Genomic DNA, 22,215 nt, shown 5'->3' on the forward strand with positions numbered 1-22,215 from the left:
ATAGAGACTCCCCAGCTTATGGAAGGAAGAAAAAAAAGCCTTTGACCAACAACTGGAGTTACAGCTCATACAGAGCTGTTTAAGCAGAAGCAGGAAAGTAAAGGCTGCCTTCCACCCAGGGCTTGTGCCAGCCTGCCTGCTGATGCCATGCCTGGACCAACATTTGCTCCAGTATTGCCCATCAGCGCAAAGTCACCTATGCATGACCTGGTTCTGGATTGGGGTCCTCAGTGCTCTAGGTGGTACTTCACTGGGAGAGAGAAGTATGAAGAAAGGGCATAAAAGAAAACCAAGCAAAGAACATGCAGAAAAAAGAATCTCCCATCAAAGCAAGCTTGAAAACCAAAATTTCATAGTTCCCTGCTGCTTATTGGATTGGTTAATAAATAAATAAATAAATACAATTTCATAGTACATTAGAAATATTATAGCTGCAAAGATAACCAAAAAAAATTAAAGGCTGGGAAATATAAACACTGTATCAAATGAAAATAATAAAGCTACCTGAAAAAAATACAACAAATGTGTTTAAGACTTTTACCAGATTTAGCAAAGAGGTAAAGAATAACCACCTTGGCCAGGTGCAGCTGCTCACGCCTGTAATCTTAGCACTTTGGGAGGCCAAGGTGGGCGGATTGCTTGAGCCCAGGGGTTTGAGACCAGCCTGGGCAGCATGGAGGAACCCTCCCTCTACAAAATTTACTAATATTAGCCAGGCATGGTGGTGGGCACCTGTAGTCCCAGCTACTTGAGAGGTAGGGGGATCATCTGAGCCTGGGGAGGTTGAGGCTGCAGTGAGCCAAGGTCATGCCATGGTACTCCAGCCTCAGTGACAGAGTAAGGCCCTGTCTCAAAATAGCGACAACAACAACAACAACACCACCACCCAAAACTTAAGAATAAAATAATAATAATAATAATAATGGAAACAAAAACAGTAGCACATGAAAAAGAATCAAGTAAAAACTTTGGAAATAAAAAATATTATTATAGAAAAAATAATAAACAGGATTAACTCAGGACTAAATGCAATTGAAGAGAAAAATTAAAAATATTAAGAAAAAAGGCCGGCTTGGTGGCATATGCCTATAATCCCAGCACTTTAGAAGGCCAAGGTGGGAGGATGGCTTGAGCTCAGGAGTTTGAGACCAGCCTGGGCAACATAGTGAGACCTTGTCTCTACAAAAAATCAAAAAAATTTGCTGGACTTGGTGGCATGTGCCTGTAATTCCAACTACTTAGGAAGCTAAGGCAGGAGGTTCTCTTGAGCCTGGGAGGTTGAGGCTGCAGTGAGCCATGATTTGCCACTGCATTCCAGCCTGGATGACAGAAGGAGACTCTGTCTCAAAAAAGAAGTTAGGAAAAAGATACTGAGAAATATAGGGAATCCAGCACAAAGAGATAAAAGATTTAAAAATATGTATGAAATAGCAGCTAAAAGACATGGATATGACATACAGAGGCTCCAGAGTTTATTATGAGTTTTTGAAAAAGAGAATAAGAAGAAATAGCTGAGAAGCAATAGTTAAATATCTGATGGTTTAGCATCATACAGAACTGAAAAAAGATTCATACTGAAATACCACAATTAATATGCAATGAGATAGATTAAAAAATAAACTTACTGTTTATTCCCGTGCGAAAATTCCTCCGAATAAGACTTTTGTCTATGCAAAAATGTAAACTTCAAAGGATGTGGATGAAACCGTGCATTGTTCACTTATAGAATTTAATTTATTGCTTTAGTTACATATATTTTTAAATTACATATTATCTAAAGATAGTCATTTAGAAATATTGCTTTTTTCCTCCAGCCACACTTAAATTATTCAGCCTTTTCAAATCTTTGACATCAGTGTCTTTGTCATCAGCAGAGCTATTTTTACATTATCAGAGCAGTATCACTTGTATCTCAGTGAGATCTAGCACTTTGTGATTGCATGTGTAATGTTGACACTGGAGGTTCCCATTCACATGTATTAGTATAGTTTTATTTTCATTTTTATTCTTCCTCTTGGTTTATTTTTCTAATTCTTTTAAATGCAATAACCATTATTACTTTTTAAAATAATCTTTAAAAGCCCTATTTATGATGGCCTCCAATACTTGCAAACATGGTATCAAAACCCAGAATAAATACTACTGAAATTGCTAACCTTCTTTGCCTTCTTTTATACTAACTTTAACAGATGATCTTTGTAAACACCACACCTAGCATTAATTGTAGAAAAATGATTGCAGGGTAGTTTCTGGTTAATGTTATCCTAAGCAGTATTTTATGGCTTACAAAATTGATCCATAACATGAGAGACTTTGTAGGAACTTGAACATATGTAGCTATTTTCTTTTCTAGGAATTTTGGGGGAAAATTCACCTTACATTTAGGTTATATTTATGTAGTAAGAGGGCTTTTATTAACTTCTTACTACATGTCAGGTGTTGGTCTTGAATATTCCAGTGAACAAGACAAGATTATCTGGCGTCTATATTCTAGTTGGGTAATATAGACAATAAGCGAATAAGGAAAAAAATATCAGGTAGTGATGAATGATATATAGAATACTACAAATAATTTCAAGAAGTTGAATAAAGTTTATCAGGGATCTAGAGCGTTTCTAAAGAATCAGAATATCAGATCGAAGGTCCTGTGAGACCAAGCCTCATTTAATCTACATCCAGTAATTTACCTTTATACTGTTCACCTGTTTAAAACATTTTTGGCCTCACATAAAAAATGTAATATGGAAAGGCATTACAAATCTAAAAGAAGTAGAAAGAGAAAAATTATAGAAGATCGAAAGTAAATAAAAATAAAAAAACCCCAAACAAACAAACCTGCCCTAAAACCAAAACACCCTCTGACATAGGCAGAAAGGCATAATTATCCATGCATGGATAGGCATGAGTCTTAGTTACTTTTAGAATGTTTAGACCATTGCAAACCTATCCAGTAGAAATATATCTACTTCTGCTGGTCTGTCTTTCCCTCCCTCCCTTCCCTCCTTTGTTCCTTCCTTTCTTTTTCCCTCCTTTACTCCCTCTCTTTCTTTCTTTTCTCCTCCCTCACTCTTTTCGTTTCTCCTTCATTCCTTTCTTAATTTCTATATTTTCTAAAAGAAGCATGTATTGCTTACATAGTCAGGAAAAAACCTACATTATTTTAAATTTGAAGCATTTGCTTTTCTTTAATTTTTCAGACATTTTTTTCTTTACCAGTTGGACAGATTGAAGGGATATTTTTAAAGTTTAAATTTGAAGATTCCTATAAATACATCATAACAGGTATGTTGCTTTGTTGATTTTATCTCAGCAAATAACAACATGAGAATATACTGAATATAATTTTGAAAATACTAACTGTAAAGGGTCTCATAGCTTTGTAAGAGAAAGATGAGTTCTCCGTTGGCAAACTTCCTAAGAAGGTAATGTATATTCTATTCATTGCTTTCAAATGAGTGAAACCCTAGCCATTTACCACCAGCTACTATTTCACGGTATATTTTATTTATTTATTTATTTATTTATTTATTTATTTATTTACCTGAGACTGAGTCTCCCTCTGTCACCCAGGCTGGAGTGCAGTTGCCTGATCTCAGCTCACTGCAACCTCCCGTTTCTGGGCTCGAGCAATTCTTCTGCCTCACCTTCCCAAGTAGCTGGGATTATAGGCATGGGCCATCACGCCTGGCTAATTTTTGTGTTTTTACTTTTATTTTTTAAATTAATTTAATTTTCTTTTTTTGAGACCGAGTCTCGCTCTGTCACCCAGGCTGGAGTGCAGTGGCATGATCTCTGCTCACTGCAACCTCTGCCTCCCCGGTTCAAGCAATTCTCCTGCCTTAGGATTAGCTGGGATTACAGGCAGGCACCACCACGCCCGGCTAATTTTTGTGTTTTTAGTAGAGATGGGGTTTTACCATGTTGGTCAGGCTGGTCTTGAACTCCTGACCTCAGGCAATCTGCTCGCCTTGGTCTCCCAAAGTGTTGGGATTACAAGCATGAGCCACTGCACCCAGCCCAATTTTTGTATTTTTAGTAGAGATGGGGTTTCACAATGCTGGCCAGGCTGGTCTGGAACTCCTGAACTCAAGTAATTTGCCCGCCTTGGCCTCCCAAAGTGCTAGGATTACAAACCTGAGCCACCACGCCCAGCCTCATGGTATATTTTATATTATCAGGTTCACTTCACTATGTTGAATTCTAATGTTATGAGATGATTCTTGGGTCCTAGAAAGAGATACTGACTCTTTCCTGGAACTCATTTAACATAGAAAACATATCATATCCTCCTAACTTTACTACTTTTGTGTATCTGAAAGCATGCAATTTAAAATCCTGTTAGATAATAGACTCATAATCATCCCAGACAAAAACCTTCACCTTACTTGCCTATGCTTACATTGTCTTGTTTCAGACAATCAAGATACTCATGGTAATTTCCGTTCATTATGGGATCAGAGTGTTTTTCATTGGACAATTTTTCTGACTTAACTCATATCAATTCATTAACTTCTCCATTTCTCCTGTACAGTCAAGTCACATTAGGTCTCAGAATTATGTCTTTTTTTTTTTTTTCCCCTACACTATGACTCTGAAAAGACACATGTGTATCCTTTAACTCTAGTTTTACTCTTCTTGGTTCTATGTAGATGCTCACATATTTACATTAAAATTTTTCTCTCGTGGTGGCTCACACCTGTAATCCCAGCACTTTGGGAGGCTGAGGTGGGTGGATCACTTGAGGTCAGGAGTTTGAGACCAGTCTGGTCAATATGACAAAACCTTCTCTCTACTAAAAATAAAAAAATTAGCTGAGCATGGTGGCACATCCCTGTAATACCAGTTACTCAGGAGGCTGAGGCAGAAGAATTGCTTGAACCTGGGAGGTGAAGGTTGCAGTGAGCAGAGATAGTGCCACTGCACTCCAGCCTGGGCGATACAGCAAGATTCCTAATAAATAAATAAATAAATGAATACATAAATAAATAAAAATAAATAATAAGAAATAAAAATTAAAAAATAAACATCGTTCTTATAATACTTCTGGTAAATTCCATTTTGTCACCAAATGCATCTTTTGAAAAGTATATAAAATTATAAAGGTGAAATTAAAACTTGTTAAGTTTTCCCTCAGCTCTACAAGTACACAATTCAATAAAAATAATCTTTTGAGGTCTTCGAAAAAAAATGTTTTCAAAACTGGGCCATTAGATTCCATCAACATCAAACCACTGACGGATTTTAAAAATTGCTTTTGAAAAGTATAAGCATTATATCATCCAAGTATATCAAGATGCATTATAAAGAGATTTTGTGGAACAATATCTAAAGAACAGCTTAAATCATGACAAGTCTTGTAAGCATTTCTGTAGGCCCTCCACACCCCCGCTACCATACACACATTCCTGTTGTGTACTGTCTGGAGTAGGTCCAAGCAGCTGCTGGGGTGGGTGGAATAAGACAGCTGAAGCTGTCTTTCTGTCTCACCGAACAGCCGGTGGAGGAAGGAGACATTTTGGCAATGATGCAGGTGAGGAATTCAGTTTCTCCTGCCAGGCTTTCTCCTGAAAATAGTGGCAACATCAACTATATCCCAAATGAACTTTATGAAAATGGCAAATACAGAGAGAGAACCCACGGTGCCTGGACCAGTCTAAGGCAAGTTGAGCTACCCAGGATGTAAAATTTTAGGTGGCACTCATTATCAGGTGCTGACATGCACTTGTGTGGCCTTGAGAGTGAGTGCTGCCTCAAGTTTTGTGCCTCACTTGTCTCACCCTCATCCCGACAACATTTTCCTGCAATTTTTAGTGTCTCTGTGATAGAATCCACCTATAAACAGGTATAAATCAGGTGACAAGGAAATCCCATTTGGGTAGAAAGTGTGGTTTTCTTCTATTTGATGCATCTGGGAGATATTTGACAATGGACTTAGCACAGGATAGAGTTGAGAGTTCTGAATGAATATTAGGACTCTTCTGAGTAAATTAACGTGAGCATGCTTTAAAATACATTTTGCCTATACACAAGGCTCATCCCCTTGAACAAAAAAGATATGTCTAATGTGATAAAACTGTATATTCTACCCTCTTGTTCATTCTTTATCCTAGATTTATATTCTCAACTGATCCCACCTAGCCTACTGTTTAATATCATTAACTTAATCACTAGTTGAAGAGAATTCTCTCCATCTGCAATTACTCAGAGTTAGTCTCTAAGTAACATATGTGTATGTCTACAACTACTTGTGTTTAGAATTACACAAAGCTTAATGACTTTCTTTCTGCTCCTAGTATTCTTTTGAAAATGCTTGCCCTGGTGACTTACTCCCCTGAAATGATGGCTCTGTGTTTGTGCAGTAGGCCAGGTCCCTCACTGAGGGACCTCATGTCTTAGTCTGTTCTGGATTTTGGCAGAACAATTTCCAGATCATTTGTAACCTGAACAACTCCTCCACTGCATAAAAATAATTGCACTCCCTCTTCCTTCCGGCGTTGAACTGTGGAAAGCCCTTGCTACCTGCTCTTTAGTTGGGCTTTAGTATTTCACCATTTCATGTTTATTATCACATAGATCTTTGATGTTACACACGCGCATCTTCCTGGTCTAAATTCTGTGAGAAATGGGTGAGACAGTAACAGACATACAAGGAGGAAGAATCTTTTCTCCCATTTATGCTTCTGACCATGGAATTCTAAAGTCCTGTTTAATGCTTTTAGACTGTAGTCCCCAACTTATGAATTAATTATTCTTATTCGTTCATGAGGCAAACTGTTTCCTGCCTCCCTTTCCCCACTCCACCCTCCCCCTAACTTTTTTTTTCTGAGATAGGGTCTTACTACCATCACCCGTGGAGTGCAGTGGCACAACCTTGGCTGAGTAATGGGACTAAGACCCTGTCTCAAATGCATTGAGTCCAGTCAGAATGTACAAGTGAATGAGGCTGAAAGGCGAATGAGGGTAGACCTGTGGTAAACTGAGAGCGTGCGTCCTCTCCAGAAGTCCTGCATGAACCCCAAGTTCAAATTCAGATAAGATAGCATAATTTGTAGATAGAAAATTAAAATGCCATTTAAATAGTGTGTGCACATGTGTGTATATATGTACATGCGTATGTTCTGACTGTTCTACTTGGAAGATGACTTTTTGTAATGTGAAAATATTATATATTACAAAATATTCATGCGTAATATAAATTTCTTAATAGACGCAAGTAAATTAAAATCTGAGGCCAGAAAAACATTTCCGCAGTCAATCTAGAAGTCTATGTGGAAGGTAAACTAAGTATAAGCGGGCAGGTTTCCCAGGGAAAGAGATGCAGCAGAATTCCCAATTTCTAGGAGAAACAAAATACTAAAAATAAACTCCCAGCAGTAAGCCCAGGAGGAGGTTTTAACGACAGTGTCAGAGTCTCATTTCTGCTTTCAGGGGAGACCAATGAGCAAACATCTTTTCACACAATTAATAATTGTAGAATTTCAAACTGACAAAAATTTCAGAGTAAACAAAGGCAACACTGAGGCAGTTCTAAGACAAAGAAATTGATGGTTCTGCTATACCAATCCCTTTCCACTTTTTTTTTTTTGAGATGGAGTCTTGCTCTGTCGCCCAGGCTGGAGTGCAGTGGCATGATCTCAGCTCACTGCAACCTCCATCTGCCAGGTTCATGTGATTCTCCTACCTCAGCCTCCCAAATAGCCAGGATTACAGGCAAGTGCCACCACACCTGGCTGATTTTTTATATTTTTGGTAGAGACAGGGTTTCACCATTTTGGCCAGGTTGGTTTTGAACTCCTGACCTCAAGCGATTCTCCTGCCTTGGCCTCCCAAAGTGCTGGGATTACAGGCGTGGTGTGAGCCACAGTGCCCAGCCCTTTCCATATTAATTCTTTTTAAATTTTATTTTATTCATTTATTTGAGATGGAGTCTCGCTCTGTTGCCCAGGCTGGAGTGTGGTTGCATGATCTCGGCTTACTGCAACTTCCGCTCCCCTGGTTCAAGTGATTCTCCTGCCTCAGCCTCCAGAGTAGCTGGGATTACAGGCGGGTGGCACCACACCCAGCTAATTTTTGTATTTTTAGTGGAGACAAGGTTTCGCCATGTTGGCCAGGCTGGTCTCGAACTCCTGACCTCAGGTGATCCACCCACCTTGGCCTCCCAAAGTGCTAGGATTATAGGCGTGAGCCACCATGCCCGACCCCATTGCATTAATTCTTAAATAAATTTATCTGAATCATTTAGGATCTTGAACCATGAAAACAAACACCATAAAAAGCATTATTAAAAGCCTCATACATTTATTTTGAAAAGTAAAGCATTTTGAAATCAATCTCCTAAATGCAAACTTAAAAAAAAGTCCCCCCAAAAATGAAAATAATGAAAGAGAGAGAGAACAAAACAAAACAAAACAAAACAGTCCTTGATTCTATTTCCCAATAACTAGATTTTTGGTTTTACTTATGAAAATACTAGATAGTATATGAACGCAAATGACCAAGGCCCCAAAGTTTAATTTCAGATATTAATATCGATACAGCAAAATGATATGATTGAGCAAATATCAGCCACAATTAATTTATCTTTAGAGCTACATTGTGAATACGTATTTTTCAATAAAAACTGTGCTTACCTTTCACAAGGAAACAGGAATAAAAATTGAAACTAATGAAGAAGAATTTGTTTTAGAGTGCCATATATCTTTGTAAAACAAATGAAAACACAGTTGTTCTCACAACATTGCTTGGGAAACAAATCTTTCTCTGAAATGTGACATACTTAGTAATAATAGCGATGGTCTGGAGCCACCTTGTGGTAGACATCTGTAATTGGATGTCATTTTTAAAACAATGGTCTAAACTATATTTTAGGATAAATGAAAGATACCTTGTAACTCTGAAATGATCGTATTTATTTCAGAAAGCTAATCTTCCATGCACAAACAACATATATAAATGGCAGAAGCGGCATGAGATTTGAAAACCACATCTAAATCCAGAAACTTAGTAACTACTGTACTTTTAAAAAATATATTTGTAATGAAAAGTAATAATAACAATGATGAAAATGATAATGTATTCAGTACTTCCTGTGTACCAGGCACTGGGCTGTGAGTCTTGTGTGCATTCACTTACTAAATAAGGAGACTCTGGTGGAAACTGAAGTAAACTAATTCGGTTTATTTCCCAAGGCTACACAAATTTATTCAGGGATGGTATGGGATTTGAAAACCACGTCTAAATCCAGAAACTTAGTAACTACTATACTTTAAAAAAATGCTTACTATCTACCAGGCATCATGTTAAGTGCCTTATATTATCTAATCAGGATAATATTCTTATGAGATAAATATTGCTACATTCATCATACAAATGGAGAGGTCCAGAACACATTTATAACTTGCCCAAAGTTACTTCGTCACAACTGACAGAGTTGGAATTTGAACCTAGAAATATTTAATCCTAATATTTATACTATGTATAAATTCTAATATATACTACACAGAAATGCTAAAATATATAGCATTTATACTATGCTAAGTCCCACCATATCAACTACATTTTATGCTTTAATGTATGCATTTATTCATTCTTTCATGGGCTCATGATAACACACACACACACACACACACACACACATGCACACACACCCACACAAACGGGGTTGGGAGAGAAAGAGAGGGTGATATTAGGCATTGTTAGGTTTGAAGCTCAAGTGTCCATCTGACAGCATCTAGGAAAAATTTGTTTTCTTTGAGACTGGAAAATCTGTTTAATATGACTTTAATTATGAAGAAAGGCAGAAAAAACACTCCAGATATACACATCTGGTTTTTATGGTTATTATGGAGGATGCTCTGAGTCTCAGTTTTTCAATCGCTTGCATGTGTGCACAAACACATAATACACACACACTCTTGCACCTTGGGCCTTAGTGATTTTTTTTGTTGTTTGTTTTGAGACGGAGTCTCGCTCTGGCGCCCAGGCTGGAGTGCAGCGGCGTGATCTTGGCTCACTGCAAGCTCCGCCTCCCGGGTTCACGCCATTCTCCTGCCTCAGCCTCCCGAGTAGCTGGGACTACAGGCCCCGCAACCACGCCCGGCTAATTTTTTCTATTTTTAGTAGAGACGGCGTTTCACCGTGTTAGCCAGGATGGTCCGGAGTCTCACTCAGTTGCCAGGCTGGAGGGCAATGGCGCAATCTCGGCTCACTGCAACCTCCCCCTCCCGGGTTCAAGCGATTCTCCTGCCTCAGCGCCATGTTGACTAGGATGGTCTTGATCTCTTGACTTCGTAATCCACCGGCCTCAGTCTCCCAAAGTGCTGGGATTACAGGCGTGAGCCACCGCGCTCAGCCCTTAGTGAATTTTTTTCCTTTAGCTGGAGTATGCTCTCTTCTTCCCCTGGGTACTTCTTACTCCTTTTCCAAGAATCAACCTAGATATCAGTTTTACTTAGAAGCTTTCCTAGCCCCCATGACAGTCCATATATCCCCAGCACCCGCCATGGCCTGCAGAACACCCTTCCTGCTGCCTTTCACAGCATGCAGCACATTTCATTGCAATAGGGCCTTCCTGTGGCCTCATTAGAATCTAAGTTCCAAGGGTCTCCATGCTGGTTCTTCCATCAGTGGATCTTCAGCATTCAGTAAAAGCTTGTTGCCAAATGAATTAAGATCTCCAAAGAAATCACAGTCTAGGTCACAAAAATAAGAGCAATAAGTACCATGGTTCTGAATAGGGAAAAGCGGATGCACAGAAGGGGCAAAGGGCAATTTTATCTGGGGAAGGAAAGGAATAAAAAGATTTTCTAGAGGAGATGTGATTTGATCTGTTGAGGGGCAGATGGAAGGGATAGATAGCTCATCATAAGGAATGGGATGTGACCCTCAAATACTAATGCACAGCAAAAATACATCTCTTGGAGAATTTGTTTAAATGCAGATTCCTCGGCCAAATACCCAGGCAGTTGATTTCAGCAGAGCCCTGAGTCACCTTTTCTAAGAAGTCCCTCTGCTGATTCCAATGCAGGTGGTCTTCAGGCAGTGTTCTGAAGAAACAGGAAGGCATGAAAACACATGGCGTGTTTGAGGCCAGGCAAGAAGTTCTTTGTGGCTGGAGGTTTGTGATATAGGGGAAGAATGTTGGATGGTATGACTTGGAAGCCAGTTGAGGCCAGATTATGAAGAGCCTTGTGTGTCATACCAAGGAATTTAAATTTTGTTCTGTAATACTGTGGAACTATTACTGATTTATAATGAGGGAAGTGATATGATCAGATATGACTTGATTGCACTGCAGAGTATGACATTCACTGGACAGAGACTGAAGATGGCATGTCCACCAAACATCTCCCCCTTGCATGGCCTCAGTGAACATGAGCAGTGTTTTTCAAACTTCTCCAAACTCCCAGACATATTCTTGGGCTTCATACAGTTTCTATTAAAAACACACACACACACACACACAATGGGGAGATTGTGTGTGTGTGTGTGTGTGTTTTAATAGAATTTTCTATGGAAAATTCTATTTCTATTATCTGTGGAAATTTCTATTTCCATAAATTTTCTATGATGATCTTTTCAGCTTGTGTTTTCATGTCAGCAACAATGTTAGACAAATGTAATCTTTCCGCAACTCATCTTGTTGATTGCTTTATAACCAGTACTACTAAGGGATTCTAGTGACGTTTGCGTTTGTGCTTCTTTCCACATGCATCATGAAGTGCCCTTAGGTAAGTCATACACCTCTTGTGCCTCACTCTGTTTCCTTATTTATAAAACGGGGAAATAGTGTGCCTAGGCTTTAGGGGCACTGTAAGAATTAAACATGTTAGTACTGCAAATGTGAAGTGTTAGATTAGTGCATGGCACAGAGTAAGGACCACATGAGTTTTAACCATTTTTATTGTTACTTTATGTTAGAAGCCTCTCTTAAGCTGTGGAGCTTTGTTTTACTGCCATAGTTGCACTTCAGCATCTGCCTGACACAGCCACCAACCACTTCTAAAGTATGAGAGAGATGTTGTAATGGCCAGCTGATACGGGCTTACTCAAGGGTTTACTTTATTACCACATCACTGCTAGGGGAGGAGACTCTCAAAGGCATCCTAGACTTTGTAGCTCAGATTCCCAGCATAGATTGTCTCCCTCCCTCCTTCCCTCCCTCCTTCCCTCCCTTCTTCCCTCCCTTCCCCCCTTCCCTTCTCTTTCTTTCTTTTCTTTTTCTTTCCTTTCCTTCTTTCTGTCTTTCTCTCTGTGTCTCTCTCACTGTTTCTCTGTTTCTTTCTTTCCTTTCTTTCTTTTTTTTTTTTTGAGATGGAGTCTTGCTCTGTCATCCAGGCTGGAGTGCAGTGGCATGATCTCGACTCACTGCAAGCTCCACTTCCCGGGTTCATGCCATTCTCCTGCCTCAGCCTTCCGAGAAGCTGGAACCACAGGCGCCTACCACCATGCCCAGCTAATTTTTGTATTTTTAGTAGAGATGGGGTTTCACCGTGTTAGCCAGGATTGTCTCGATCTCCTGACCTCGTGATCCACCTGCCTCGGCCTCCCAAAGTGCTGGGATTACAGGCGTGAGCCACCGTGCCCGGCCTCTTTTCTTTTTTTGAGACAGGGTCTCTTCTCTGTCACCTAGGCTGGAGTACAGTGATGCAATCTTGGCTCACTGCAGCCTCGACCTCCTGGGCTCAAGTGATCCTCCCACCTCAGCCTCCCGAGTATCAGACCACAGGTGCAAATCACCATGCCTGGCTCATTTTTAATTGTTTGTAGAGACAGGGTCTTGCTATATTGCCCAGGCTGGTCTTGAACTCTTGGGCTCAGGCAATCCTCCTACCTCAGCCTCCCAAAGTGCTGCGATTACAAGTGTGAGCCACTGCACCCAAATAGTGTTTATACATTTCTATCTTCACCTTGCTCATATAACTAATTCCCTGGTGTCACTGCTCCAACTAGGGAGAGCAGAGAGCTTATTAGGACACCAGATTTATTACCCTTTTTGCTGTATCTGAAAACTTCAAGTGAATACTGTAAGTATCCCTCTGTATCTGGGGATACAGAAGGAGTTTCTAAGAATAAGTCATTCGGCAATTTGGGGTTCTGTGAGGTTGAGCATGTAGAGTCTAAGTATCGCGGATTTGAGACCCTTCTCTAAAAGCATTCCTTATCTTGCAAGTCCACTCTGTCTATCCCAGTCCCTTAATGGTCTTGGACTAATTAGAAGGGAACAGAAGCAGATGTATTATGTGTAACTTTTGCACCAACATGGAAGGATAAGAAAAAGATCTTAATATTAGTAAGTCAAACACATACACAAAACCCTGCAGAATATTCTAGTAGTGTGCTACTTTAGGACCAAGATATATGTGGAGATCTCCTGGTGGCAAAAGTCAAGACTGGCTTCTTCTATTTAACTTGCCCTGGACGTGGGGCTTTAGCCCTGAATTCTTGGCACATCCCTCATGGACTACTCCCCACCTTCAGGTCAGCAGGAGCATCTCTCCTAGATCCTTTTCTTTGTTTTCCTTCACCCTGCTTTACCTCCTCCCACACTTTGGTTTTGTTTTGTTTTGAGACAGAGTTTCACTCTTGTCACTGAGGCTGGAGTGCAATGGTGCAATCTCAGCTCACTGCAACCTCTGCCTCCCAGGTTCAAGTGATTCTCCTGCCTCAGCCTCCTGAGTAGCTGGGACTGCAGGTGCCCACCACCATGCCCAGCTAATTTTTGTATTTTTAGTAGAGATGGGGTTTCACCATGTTGGCCAGGCTGGTCTCAAATTCTTGACCTCAGGTGATCCACCTGCCTCGACCTCCCAAAGCACTGGGATTACAGGGGTGAGTCACCGCATCTGGCCCACACCTTGGTTTTGTTAATAACTTCCCCTATACCCAAGTTGTATTTCCCGATTCTTCTGGGTAGGGCAGGACTCACTGGGGCCCTAGCTGGAGGGCTGTTTTCTTGCCTGTGTGTGTTGATGTCAGTGCCCTGGGGTTGGGTACACTCTCTTCACATCACACAAACAATACTTATTTTCAGTCACACATTATCAACTGGCTGAAATCTTTCCCAGTCTACTACCAAAGGCTGGATTTTTGTCACATTTCTCTTATATCCTTCTAAAATGCCCACATTCCATAGCAAGACCTGATGGCTGGTCTACAGATACTCATTCTACATTCATAAGCCATTACTGTTTTTCTACCTCAAAGTATTATGTCAGAGGCATACAACAATCAGAGGGGAAATTCATTCATTTTTTTTTTTTCAATTTAGTTTTATATGAAGAGAGGTAGCTATTTTTGCCCCCTTGTAACCAAAATAGAAAACAATCAGCTGAGACTCCCATCTAAATGTCAATAAATGGGAGTCAGGAGGGGGTTGCTAATGGAAAGGTCTAGGAAATCTGTCTTCTTTTTTAGCTCCACTGTCTTTTCAGCTCTGGCATTAGAGTTTCTAGCAAGTTCTACTAAATGCCTTGGTAGCAAATTTCCCTGAAAGGGATATTTTGTTCCCCAACTGAAATGTACTTCAGTAAAACTAGGTCCCAAGATTCCTCCCTTAGTGGGAATAGGTTTCAGCTGGGAGCCCCAGGCTCTCTGGTCAACATGGACCATAGACTTCGAAGTAGCATCTAAAAAGATCCATCTCCATAGACAGTCTGTTTAGATCTAGACTTAGTTCTATTCTGATTCTAGAAGTTGGCTAGTTTCTATCAAATTCTGCCAGGCTGCCATTATAGGAAAGGTTTCCCTTTGAACATCCTTATTATAGGTAGATAATGTGGAAGAAATGAGGATGGGGTTTAGGGAAGTTCCCACTCTTTAATTTAACCCTAAGGCTGCTAATTTGACCTTAGCAGCTGAAGGTGTCCTGTCCTAACTGTGAATCACACAGGTCGTTCCATGTGAACAGTTTACATACCACTTATTTTTCTAGGTTTCTTTTCTACTACCATAAGTCATGTGAAATAAATATATTGCCAATGATAAAAACAAATTTTTTTTTTAAATTTCATTTTTGAGAAACAGAGTCTTGCTCTGTCACCCAGGCTGGAGTGCAGTGGTGAGATTATAGCTCATTGGAGCCTCAACCTCCTGGGCTAAGGCAATCCTCCTGCCTCAGCTTCTTGAGTAGCTAGGACTAAAGGCACACACCACTGTGCTCAGCTAATTAATTTTTATTTTTCTGAAATGGGGTCTTGCTATGTTGCCAGGCTGGTCTCAAACTCCTGGGCTCAAGCAGTCTTCCTCCCTTAGCCTCCCAAAGTGTTGGGATTACAAGCATGAGCCACTGCACCCCATCAAAAAAAATTCTTAATATGGTCTATTTAATCATCATGTTCTCTGAAAGAGAACATTCTTCTAAAATGCTCTGTAAAGTTTAGTGTTCTTAAAATCCTAGTTAGTGCTATTTTTCTTTTGTCCAGTCATTATCCTTTCACACTTTCTCCCAGCTAGCAGCATTTGTTTTTCTCTTTTCTTCCACCCTCCACATGATTCAGCTGAGGTGAATCAGCCACACCTTTTTTCCATTCCTGGTTCTCTCTGATGGAGACTGCTTGCCATGAGACCCATCTTGGGAGCCTGTGATGGATAATGTTTAGAAGTGACTGAGATGATACTAATTCATATCACTGCTTCAACTGGACACTTGGCAGGATGAGCTGAACCCCACAGCAGTGCCCATGATCTCTCTACCCCACAACCTTCTCCAGAAATGTCAGACTTAACACAATGCATTGCACCTGAGGGGTGTTCTCAGCACTCAATATCAAGGGGCTTAAACTTTCAGGCTGATTGAGGGCACATGGCCTCATACCTTTCAGAGATTTCAAAGGAAGTGACCCTCTACCACCACCCGGCATGGCCCTCCATCTGCCTGTACTTACATCTCTGCCTGTGGAACCACCATCTTCTGAGGAGAGGGCCTGGTGCTCAAGAGTGGTCATTCTTGAGGGAGGAAACAGGAGTCATCAAGTAGGACTGAGCCTAACAACAGACAAGATCCTGCTGGCCCAGGTCTATGGCCAGAGGACTTTCTTTCTCTGGACATTTTGTCCTACATTAAGAATAGTAATAGCAGGCCAGGTGAAGTGGCTCACGACTGTAATCCCAGAACTTTGGGAGGCCGAGGTGGGCGGATCACCTGAGGTCAGGAGTTTGAGACCAACGTGGACAACATGGTGAAACACCATCTCTACTAAAAATACAAAAATTAGCCAGGCATGGTGGCTCATGCCTGTAATCCCAGCTACTCGGGAAGCTGAGACAGGAGAATCACTTGAACTTGGGAGACAGAGGTTGCAGTGAGCCAAGATCGTGCCACTGCACTCCAGCCTGGGCGACAGAGTGAGGCTCCATCTCAAAAAAAAAAAAAAAAAAAAAAAAGAATAGTAATAGCTAACATGGATAGTGCCTACACTGAACCAGGCCATGTTCTAAGTTCTTCACGTACCTAGTAAACTCAAGCCTCTTAACTCCAACACTAAAGAGAGATTTATGAGAGAGAGAAACCTCAAGTCCATGATTTCACCCAAGAATCACTTGAAAAACAATCCATCCGTTTTTTTTTTTAAATTAAATTTTATATTTTATTTATTTATTTTTTATTTTTAGATGAAGTCTAGCTCTGTAGCCCGGTGGCACGATCTCGGCTCACTGCAACCTCTGCCTCCTGTGTTCAAGCGATTCTCTTGCCTCAGCCTCCAGGGTAGCTGGGATTACAGGCGTGAGCCACAGGACCAAGCTAATTTTTTTTGGTATTTTTAGTAGAGACAGGGTTTCACCATGTTGGCCAGGCTGGTCTTGAACTCCCGACTTCAGGTAATCCGCCCGCCTCGACCTCCCAATGTGCTAGGATTACAGGTGTGAGTCACTGACCCGGTCCCATTTTTGTTTTTTAAATTCTGAATACAAGTATGCAGGCTCTCTGGGTTGTTTTCCTCGGCATTTCTACAGGACGCTCATGTCCAAACCAGCCAAACAGCACAGTCCTGACTGGTTGAATGTAGACTCAGTGCAGCCATAGGTGCCTCCTCACACCTCTCTTTCCTTAGAGTGCCCTGCGCACCTTTACCATTCCCATGTACCTACCTACATTCAGCTCTGTTTGCCACTATAGTGGAATATCTGTTACCTCTGATTTATATGGTGATGTGATTTATTTTTCAAAAATGAAACAAATATTTATTTATTTATTTATTTTGTTCACCCAGCCTGGAGTGCAGTGGCATGATCTCAGCTCACTGTAACCTCCACATCCAGTGTTCAAGTGATTCTCCTGCCTCAGCCTCCCGAGTAGTTGGGATTACAGGTGCCACCACCATGTCTGGCTAATTTTTGTATTTTTAGTAGAGATGGGGTTTCACCACATTGGCCAGCTGGGCTTGAACTCCTGACCTCAGGTGATCTGCCGGCCTCGACCTCCCAAAGTGCTAGGATTACAGGCGTGAGCCACTGCCCCCAGCCATGGTGATGTAATTTAGATAAAGCAGAATATTATCAAAAACAGTTCAACAATCCCAGACAGTAACTTTTCAAAATGTAACCACAGCATGCATTTTCAATACTTCATTGCTTAAAAAAAATTCTCTTCATTCCCCTTGGATGATATTACAAAAGCCCTCCTCTAATGCTTTAGAATGCCTCCTTAAAGCTCTTCTTCATACAATTCAAATAAAGACATGACAGTATACTCCAGGAAGTCATCTGTCCCTCATAGCCAGCAGTCTAGATGTCATTTTCAGCTCAGCTGGTGTTCTTCATCTGCAGGACTGTTTAGCTTTTGGCTGAATGAAAACAGTAATATGTTTGAGAAATGAAGCATCCATTTCCTTCCTCTGACTGGGTAGTACATAGCTTACTTCCAACGAGTCCCTTCTGTTCTGTCCCCGTTTGTCCTTATCAGCATGAGTTTCTCTGCTTGTGTGCTTCTTCATGCATACAGTCTTAGATTTGTGGATATCAGTGCACACAGATACATTCCTCTTTGGTAAACAATACTAATTTGCCTGCTTCTTTTCAAGAGGCAATACTATTCCATCATTGTATCAGTTAAGATACGTTTGATACCGATTAACGAAAAATCTAACTCAAACTCAGGTAAGCAATAAAAATGATCTACTTGTTCATATAAAATTAAAACAAGAATTAGTCTGAACCCTAGATAAGGCTTGGTCTAGCAGCTCAGTAATAAAACCTGTGATTTAGCTGCTTTTTTGTTTTATCCCGAAGTGTTAAGAATGTCTTTTGACTGCTTCCCGTGGCTGTGTTCACAACTAGCGGTACGATAGAATTCCTCTGTGGATTTATGGTAAAAGGAAAGAAGTTCTTTCCCTAAAGGCTTTAACACACATTTTCTTCTGTCTCAATGTCCAGCTGGGTCACACGCCCATCTCTAGGCAATCAGTTTTGGCTAGTAGATGGTATATGCTGAATAACTTTATCAATAGACAAAATTACCACAAATGTAGTTTAAGGATCTATTTACGATTCTAGAATCAAGCAAGACCTCATTCTATTTTATAGAATGAGTGTCCCGATGGGCTGTGCAGAAGGAGTTGGCATTGTAGGAAGAAAAGGGCTGAAGAAAGCAGAAAAAGAGAACAAAAAGTGGATTGATCATTTCAAAGTTACTTTCCTGATAGAGTTAAAACAGAAGAGACTTCTTTATTATGTACAGTTAAACCAGGCCCCTTCTATAAATTGTTGTTGTAAATCTTCTGTTTTCGGAAAACTGCCTTGTTTCGGAGTTCAGTTTGATTACGTTGCACGTAGCACAGTTGGCTCCATTTTGGTTTGGTCTGGTCTTTCAGGGCCTTCTGAAGGAGCTCCATCTAAAATAATAACCTCCCCTAAAATTTGTTTAACAGCTTAAACTAATCAGGGCCCACCTCCGTAAATGGGGGTGAGATCAGCTTTTGCCAATCACAGAGGCTATGTTGAAGAAGATACTTTCACCAGGAGGAAAAAGGGCTTGGATTCATCAAACTGTCCTACAATGACTATATTCCCATCATACATCTAATCCCACTAGTACTCAGGAAAGCCTGTGAAGTCTTATTTACCAAATTTTGGAAGCTCCTGTTTCAAATGCACTTTGTATATTTCTTGTATCATTTGCATTGTTGTGCACAGATATCTGAGGCCTTAAGCACTCTTACTGGATCGCTTCCAAACTCTTTTCTTGTGTGGATGACTGGGTCCTGAACCAAGTGCTTTATGTGTTTATGCATTAGAATTTCACAAAAAGCCTAGGTGCCATCAACTTCTTTTTGCAGAGGAAAACAAAAGTTAACTAATTTGCCCAGTGTCACACACTTAGTAAGTGAACTCAAAATTTAAGCTGAGGCAGTCTCTCTTTAGAACCTGAAGTATCATAGGCCACACCATAACACCTACCATCTCTCTGATGCGCTGAGGCTGACCAAAAGTGCTAAGACATCAACATGCACTGTTTCAGTTACACTAAAAGAGAAATGAAGAGATGGTGGCGTGCACCTGTAATCCCAGCTACTTGGGAGGCTGAGGCAAGAGAATCACTTGAACCCGGGAGGCAGAGGTTGCAGTGAGCTGAGATCATACCATTGCACTCCAGCCTGGGCAACAGAGCAAGACTCTGTCTCAAAAGAAAAAAAAAAAAAAAGAAGAAAACAAAAAGAAAGTTATAACTTATCAATCGGGACTAATAATTCAGTGTTAGGAAATAACAGAGAAAATGGACCTCTTTTATCCCTGAATTCCTTTTCACCTTTTCTGTCAAGGACAGAGATCTTTGGCCTAAAAGAGTCATTCAAATCCTAGCAATAGAGAATAGATTTTGAAAATAAGTAAAGACATTATGGGAGAAAACCCAGCCACTTCCATGAGTTTATGTCCTCTTGCTCAAATGAATTAAATGTTGGAAACAGAGAAGCTGTGACTGATTCAGACTGCTGAAGGAACTACAGTGATCTATCACAATGGGAATGGCTCCTGCAGGCTAGGTACTGGCGAGAGTAGTTGAACAAAAAAAAAAGCACTTCTAAAGATAAATAAATAAATATACCAACTGAAGAGGTTACTGTTGATTGTGGGTAAGCTCTATAGTAGCTTATTGAAAGCAAATTTATTAGTACTTAGAAAAGGAAACAGGATTTTCACATAAAAATAGCAGACAGTGCCCAGCCCTTTGTTGCCATTTTTATACAAAGGTAACGTTCTCTATCTGATGATCTGCATTTTGCTTTGTTGTTGTTGTTGCTTTGTTTACTGTTGCAATACTATATTTTGGAGACATGTCCGTCTGGTGTGTAGACAGTGTCTTCATTTTTTCCTCCAGCCACCTAGAATTCCATTGTATGCATATACATATTTTATTTAATCAATCCCCTATTGATTGATATTTTTATATACTCTCAACTTTACAAACCAAGTCACAATGAATACCTTTGCATATATGTGATTTTACAAATATTCAAGTACTTCTTTAGAAATACTTAGAAATTATACTATAGAAGTATAACTTCCCAGAAATGGTAAGATGTACCAAAAGGATATATATACCTGGAATTTTAAAAGTTAGTGCCAAATAAACTTCCATAGACACGGTACTAATTTATACTTTCACTACAAATGTATGATATTGCCTGTATACCCATATCCTTATCATACAGATTCTTACCAAACTAGGGGACTTTTGAAAAAATAATAGGTTAACATAGTATTTCAGTGAGTTTTAATGTGCATTTATTTATTTTTGTGAGACAAGGTATCACTTTATTGCCCATGCTGGAGTACGGTGATGTAAGCACAGCTCACTGCAGCCTTAACCTCCTGGGCTCAAGCAATCCTCCCATCTCAGCCTCTCGAGTAGCTGGGACTATAGGCATGTGCTGCCATGCCCAACTGATTTTTAAATTTTCTTTTTTTTTTTTATTTTTTGGTGAGATGGAGTCTTGTTCTTGTCACCCAGGCTTGGGTGCAGTGGTGCAATCTCGGCTCACTGCAACCTCCGCCTCCTGGGTTCAAGCAGTTCTCCTCCCTCAGCTTCCCAAGTAGCTGGGATTACAGACACCCGCCACCACATGCGGCTAATTGTTGTATTTTTAGTAGAGACAAGGTTTCACCATGTTGGTCAGGCTGCTTTCGAACTCCTGACCTCAGGTGATCCACCTGTCTTGGCCCCCCAAAGTGCTGGGATTACAGATGTAAGCCACGGCGCGCAGCCTGATTTTTAAATTTTCTGTAGAGACGGTCTCACGGTGTTGCCTAAGCTGGTCTCGAACTCCTGAGCGCAAGGGATCCTCCTAGCCTCAGCTTCCCAAAGTGTTGGGATTAAAGGCATAAGCCACCACACTCAGCCTTATTTTGCGTTTATTTTATCATCTTTGAGTTTAAGAACCAGTAGAATTTTCTTTCCAATGGACTGTCTGTTTATATCCCCTGTCCATTTATTTTTCTGTTGGGTTATTAATCTTTGCAGATCAATTTTATTTATTAGAGCGATTAACTTTTAAATAGTGACATTTATTTTTCTTCAATTTGTTGTGTGTATTTTGGTTTTGATTATGATCTTTCTTATGTGGAAGTTAATTTTTTTAATGAAATGAGATATATCAACATTTTCTTTTTGGCTTCTGGATTTTGAGTGATGTTTGGAAAAGCAATTGTTTATGAAATTATGAAAGATCCAATATTTTGTTCTATTACTTTTATAGTTTAATTTTCACATTTAACATTTGATTTATATAGATTTATTTCCTGATGGATGGAGTGATAAATGAATCTAACCATTTTCCTTCAAAGAAGGGTACCCATTTTTTTTTAAACATCATTTATTGGAAGGTGTGCCCTTTTCCCAGTCATTTGGGACTATCCTTATCATATACTTAATTTCTCTTTTGCAGATCTGTTTTTGTGCATCCTATTTGTTTAATTGGTTTTTCTTTTATTCAGGCACAATTGCTATATTGTTTTATTTATGAAGGCAATATAACATGTTTTATTCATAACATCTGGTAAAGCTATTTCACCTTCATTTTTTATTTTCATTTTTCAGAATTTTTCTTTTATAGCTGCCTAGAATTTCCCTGTATGGATATACTTAATTTGTTTAACAAATCTCTTATTGATGCACACATGTTTATAGTCTTTGAATTTTACAAACAATGTTGTATATATGTGATTTTACAAATTCAAATATTTAAATAAATAATAATGAAATAAATAAAATGCTTTATT

Source organism: Chlorocebus sabaeus, chromosome 15 (assembly GCF_047675955.1).
Source record: "Chlorocebus sabaeus isolate Y175 chromosome 15, mChlSab1.0.hap1, whole genome shotgun sequence".
Lineage (NCBI taxonomy): Eukaryota > Metazoa > Chordata > Mammalia > Primates > Cercopithecidae > Chlorocebus > Chlorocebus sabaeus.